Source organism: Miscanthus floridulus, chromosome 7, assembly GCF_019320115.1.
Source record: "Miscanthus floridulus cultivar M001 chromosome 7, ASM1932011v1, whole genome shotgun sequence".
NCBI classification, from domain to species: domain Eukaryota; kingdom Viridiplantae; phylum Streptophyta; class Magnoliopsida; order Poales; family Poaceae; genus Miscanthus; species Miscanthus floridulus.
Genome location: NC_089586.1, coordinates 50402603 through 50408929, shown reverse-complemented (window position 1 = coordinate 50408929; position 6327 = coordinate 50402603).

Below are 6327 nucleotides of genomic sequence, written 5' to 3'. Positions count from 1 at the left end.
GAAAAGTGTGGATGGTTATGATTCATTTATAACATTCACAGATGATTATTCTCATTACGACTATATTTATCCAATCAAAGAAAGATCAGAAGCATAGGATAAATTTAAGATATTTAAAGCTGAAGTAGAAAATCAGCACAATTTAAAGATTAAGATAGTAAGATCCAGCCATGGGGGAGTACTACGGTCGACATACCCTATATGGCCAAGTTCCTGGACCTTTTGCAAAGTTCTTACAGGAAAATGGCATAGTTGCCCAGTACTCCACACCGGGAGAGCCTCAGCAGAATGGAGTAGCTGAAAGATGCAACCGCACCTTAATGGATATGGTGAGAAATATGATAAGCTACTCCACTTTACCGATAAGTTTGTGGATGGAGGCGTTAAAAACCGCCATTCATATTCTCAATCGAGTACCAAGCAAGTCGGTGCCCAAAATACCATATGAGTTGTGGACAGGAATGGAACCCTCACTTAACCACTTACGTGTGTGGGGCTGTCTAGCTAAGGCTAAAGTATTTAACCCAAACATTGAGAGGTTAGACTCTAAGATAGTCAGTTGCCATTTCACTGGCTATCTAGATATGTCAAAAGGTTATTGTTTCTACTGTCCTGACAAACATACGAAATTTATAGAAACAAGACATGTTGTGTTCTTGGAGGATGAAATGGTCAGGGGGAGCATGGTAGCGTGAGAAATTAACCTTAAGGAGAAGCGGGTATACATGCCCACTCTGATGGTTCAGGAGCCTTTTTTCTCGCTACCTGTTGCTGCTGCACCAACAGTGGCAGACACTGTAGTCACATCACCTATTTTTAATTCTCCCATGGCGACAATAAATGAATATGAGGAACCTATCCTTTAGGATCCTGTATAGCCCAATGTCGCACATGAGGAAGAGCAACAATAGCCTCACATGGAACAAGTGCCAACTAATGAGGGCCCTAGAAGGTCTCAAAGAGCTAGAAAATCAGCCATTTTTGATGACTACGAAGTCTATGCTAGTGAAGAATTCCAAATGGAGGGTGAAGAAGAATTTTAAATGGAGGGTGATCCCACCTCATTTGAAGAAGCCATGAGAAGTGCTCACTCGTCGAAGTGGCTTGAAGCCATACAAGATGAAATGAGATCAATGAGCACCAACGGTGTGTGAGACTAAGAAAAAATTCTTAAAGGAGCCAAGACAGTAGGCTATAAATGGGTCTACAAAACTAAATATGACTCCAAAGGGAATGTGGAAAGATTTAAAGCATGACTTGTGGCGAAAGGCTTCACGCAAAGAGAAGGAATAGATTACAATTAGACATTTTCTCTTGTCTCATGTAAGCATTCTTTTAGAATCATAATGACGTTAGTGGCACATTATGATTTAGAATTACATCAGATGGATGTAAAGACAACTTTCCTTATTGGGGATTTGGATGAAAAGTTTATATGGCACAACCAAAAGGTTTTGTCGTAAAAGGAAAAGAACGTTTAGGATGACGTATGAAGAAATCCATTTATGGATTAAAACAAGCCTCTAGACAGTGGTATTTAAAGTTTGATGGAATGATAAGGAAGTTTGGGTTTAAAGAGAATGTGGAGGACAATTGCATTTATGCAAAGTTCAAGAATGGAAAATTCATTTTCCTAATCCTGTACATGGATGACATCTTACTCGCTAGTGGTGATGTTAATCTAATAGTATTAACTGTTATGACGAGGCACGCTCTATACATTAATCTGTGATGGAACGGGCTGAGATAAGTATTTTAAGTTTAAGTTATAAGTTGAGATCAAGGGGGAGAATGTTAGGTTGATCTCCACCGACTCAGTCCAACGACTGAGTCGGGCCTTGATCTCGCGCCTTGATCGGGGGCGCCCAGCCGTCATTTGGTTGGTGGGCCCCCATCATGCAATGCTATATAAAGGAGGTGGAGGCTAGGGGCTCGGGTCACGAGGTTAGCCGCCGCACATAGTACCCCACCTATAAACCCTAACATATCTAGAGGGAGGTGCTGACAGTGATGGGAAGCTCCACCGCTGCCTCTGCACCACGCCCGTTGTCCACACCATCGCTGGACGCCACTGCCTCCCCTTCACCGACACCCTGCATCACCAACACCACCATGGCTTCCTCCTCCACCAAGCCAGATGGTCAATGACTTCTATCCCCTCTCTCCCTCTCTCCCTCCCTCTAGGTTCCATATCGTAGATCATAGTTGATGCTTATGCCAAAATTTCTAAGAACATACCCTCTTGATCTACACCTAGGTGATCCTAAGTTCTATCAACACCAACGCAGCATCGGTGCTCCACCAAACTGAAGCATGCAGGTGGCGATGTGGACACCTAAGTTGCGCAGGCAGAGTGGAAGCACGGGAGAAAGTGAGTGTGGTGTTAGAGACAGCGAGGGACAGCGCAAGCGGGCCATGGGCTGGCGGCAGCATGTGCGAGCGCAACGTGCGACGGTGGCCTGTACGAGCACAGATCGAGCGACGACGACTATATACGAGAGGATGAGGACGAGGATGGATATGGCATGTGGCTTCTTGTAGGTAGAGTGGTGCAGGCCATTTTGTGCCTTGGCCCATACGATGTTTGATTTACCCTTTTTTGTTATAATCATTATTATCATTTAATCTTATTTTTCATATGTAATCTTTGTTAATTTTAGATAATTGTATGACAAAGTGACATCAAGCATAAATCATATGTACTACCAAGTTAAATAAAGCAAGGGTATTATGGATATTCAACATCTTTCATCCATTCTAGAGAAACAGGAGGAGCCATTTTGCCAAACGTTTTTCAAAACGGCTTCTGCTCCTCTAGAGGAGCTGCTCCTTCAGAGGAGCCAGAACCAGAGCTATTTTTGTAGGAGGTAGAGCCCTACCAAATAGGCCCTTAATACAATCTTATATTGCATTTATTGTAATAAAGAATACTATTTCTGAATGAAACAACTGCTAGTTTGCATGCGGTCTCAATTGACTCCGTGCAAATGCGTAGTCGTCCGTACGTCGCATAACAAAATGTTGCCCTATCCATACGTACGGAGCAGCAATGTGATCATTGGATGTATCAGATCTTCAAGAAGCTTGAGTTAACAAAATACCAAATGGTCATGCATTCAAATTAGGCCCGTTCATTTTGCTAAAAAGCCAGGCTAAAAGTACTGTTCACTAATTGGTTGTGAGAGAAAAACACTGTACCATGGTTGTCGGCTGATAAGTTGCGAAAAGGGCCTAAATTTTGTTTCGAGTACTACTCAACCTTGCACTTTTCTTATAGTACTGGAACAATGAACAAAGAGTTGTAGTACTTTTTTTTTGAAAACAAGCCAAGCAAAAGGTCAGATGGTTATATTAAAAAGAAGATGATCTTAGACCAGATAAAACAACAGAAATACAACGAAGCAACATTGATTCAGACAATGTTAACAAATATGCGCTAACAAATAAAAATGTATGGCATCCAATGACTATTCATCAATTTAAGGCAGTGTCCTCTAAAATAAAAAAAATGAATGAGTGGTAAGATACCAACCTTAGAGTAAAAATATTCTTGATGATGTGCAACTTACAATTGAGAGCCTCCTTTGAACAACTCTTTATAAAGTGTCCTCTAATCAAGAAATTAAATTGAAGAGCCTCTCTATCGCATTCATCTCAATATATTGTAAACAATGTAACCAATGCAAAGCAAACAAGCTAACAATTAAATTATAGGCTGCATATATATACTGACTAACGAGATCCTAACATATGGGTATGTTAAGCCTCAGGATCAATGGTTCCCGACCAAAGGGACCCTCCTGACTGACCCCTCTGGGATCATCTGGGGGCTCAGGGGCTATACCCATTGGGTACGCTCACGCGTACCCTCAGACCAAGAAACCTGGCCAAGCCTGAGCACACCAAGGCCTCTGCTCAGGGCTCGGAGGTTTGCCCAAGCCTTAGGCTACCGATCGACGCAAAATCTGAGCCCGATCCTTGGCTCCTGCTCGGCCTACGATGATAGCCAATGTCGGGGCACTAGAAGACATGCCCTGAGCCATCGAGGCTTAAGGGCTCCCCGATGTTGCACCTTGGGCGTGGCTTTGTCGGTAGCTCCCCCGATAGGGTCACACACGGGGCGTGACACATGAAGATAAGCTCCCCTTGGCCTCCGGGGGCTTGGGGGCTTCTAGACCCGCACGTTAGCCCCTTGAGCCGACCTCTCTCGCCACCAAGAAGACTCCAGAAGGTGCGCCTAGGGAAGGCCGGTCCAAGCCGATGTAGCCTGACACTTAGCATGTTAGACAGGCCAGCTGGACGACGCCTAGGGCTTCTTCGGCACCACGACACCACCACGGTCCACAGAGCGCTGCTGCAAGACCCTCCTAGACTTCGGCGCATGTAGACCATAGGCTCAACCCCAAACCACCATGTACCCGACCTATCTCGATATATATGGGTTAAGGTTGGATCCTAGAGGGGGGAGACGATCTAAGACAAATCATTCCATTCCTAATCGATCCGCTCCTGCTCGGCACCTAGAGCAGAGCAACCCAGAGAGGGGCACTGAGAGCTCCTCCACCATACCCGTCGTCTTCCTCCTCTTCAATATGGGGAAGGTACCACCGACGGCGAGGCAACCTCAGGATTAGCACTGAGCTAACCCCTACCAAATCTCTCTATACCTCCTGTACACTCTGTTGTGACCCCTCAATTTTGGGTGCTCTTGAGTATAAGGATCATCCGCTGCTGGGCATAGGGCATCGATCGGCCTGAACCAGGATAAACCATTGCATCCTCTCTGTGATTCTCATGTTCTTGAGTCCACCAGAGCCACCGGAGACACGTACTCTGACACCGACTCAAACTAGGCCTAGGCGTTTGGGTTACCATATTTTTTTTGGGTCGGGTAATTCAGGTAATTTAAAATTTGGGTAATGAAAACTGCTACCTGATATTAGTCCTGAGAAAACATTATCCGTAATTTCGGGGACCCGATTATTCGGGTTTGGGTTCAGGTATTCCCGATATACCCGAATTTACAAAAAACAACAAACTACGCAAATATTCAGTAGCAATTTATATATAATTTTAGTAGCAATTTATATAGAATTTCAATAGCATTTTGTAGAGAATAATGTATTAAAGTCACTTGTTCAGACAAAGAGAATTATATTCTAATAAAATGATAAGTTCAAGTGTTCATCTAATAGCACAAAGTCAGAGATAAATGTTTGGGTAGTTCGGGTAGTTTGGGTACTAGGGGATATTACCCGAATTACCCAAACTAATTTCGGGTAATCAAAATCGCTATCCGAATTTGGGATCGGGTACCTCGAGTTTGGGTAATTTGGGTCCGGGTTTGGGTAATTTGGGTATGGGTAATGGGTATTGGGTATTTTGCCTAGGCTTAACTCGAATAACAATGCTTGTCGCGGTTCTGACCCCATGATAGCTGGTGCGCCAGGTAGGGGGCAACGTCAAGTGCGATTTAGGCTCTACGGTGGCCGAAGCCACTCGCCTCATTGTCCTAGCAAGTGGCACCACCCCAGATGGTGGTGTCCGCTTCACAGCCGACACCTTCGCTTCGAGCCAGGTCCTCAACTTTGGGAGCCTGGCCTACGTCGCCGACTGCTACAACGACTTTCATCCGCTCAATAGGGCCGCACCGGTGGGCAATGAGCTCCCGGTGCTGCCCCCTTCATTGGGCCTCGTAGGAGCAGATCTCAAGGTCCTAGCCTAGTAGATCCAGCGTGGTCTTGGTCTGCACCCCACCGTGTCAGACCATCGCTAGATGTTCTACATGTTGGCCAACGTCCACTACCAGATTGTCACCGGTGAGGTGCTCCTGCTGCCATATCGGTTCTGGTACTACCTCTTAGACCTACCTTTCGGAATCTAGAATGCAGCGGTGTCCTTTTAGCTAGAGTTGGAGCACCTCACCAGCTGCAAGGCACCATGGAGTGCCATCCTCTCCGACACTGCGGGGGCTGACGTCCCCTCACTGCGCACCATCCTTGAGATCCTCTCAAGGAACGGCCTAGAGTACAACTCCGATGACATCGACTGCTACGCCCCGCTGTGCATGTGCTACCACATCAATAGCGAGGTTCCCACTGATGAGGCGCCTGAGCTCATGCCACCGGACCAGAGTCCCTGCAACCACGTGAACTACCTTCGAGAGAAGGCAGCTCACCTACAGGCTCCACAGGTGGACCTGGAGGCCACTGAGGCAGAGCTCGAGCGCCAAAGGTAGGACCTTGCATGGCAACAAGCCATGTAGCCTCCTAGCAATGACAACGACGCCTGTATGGGGGCTCACAACACCCTTGGCTTCCCTCGAGC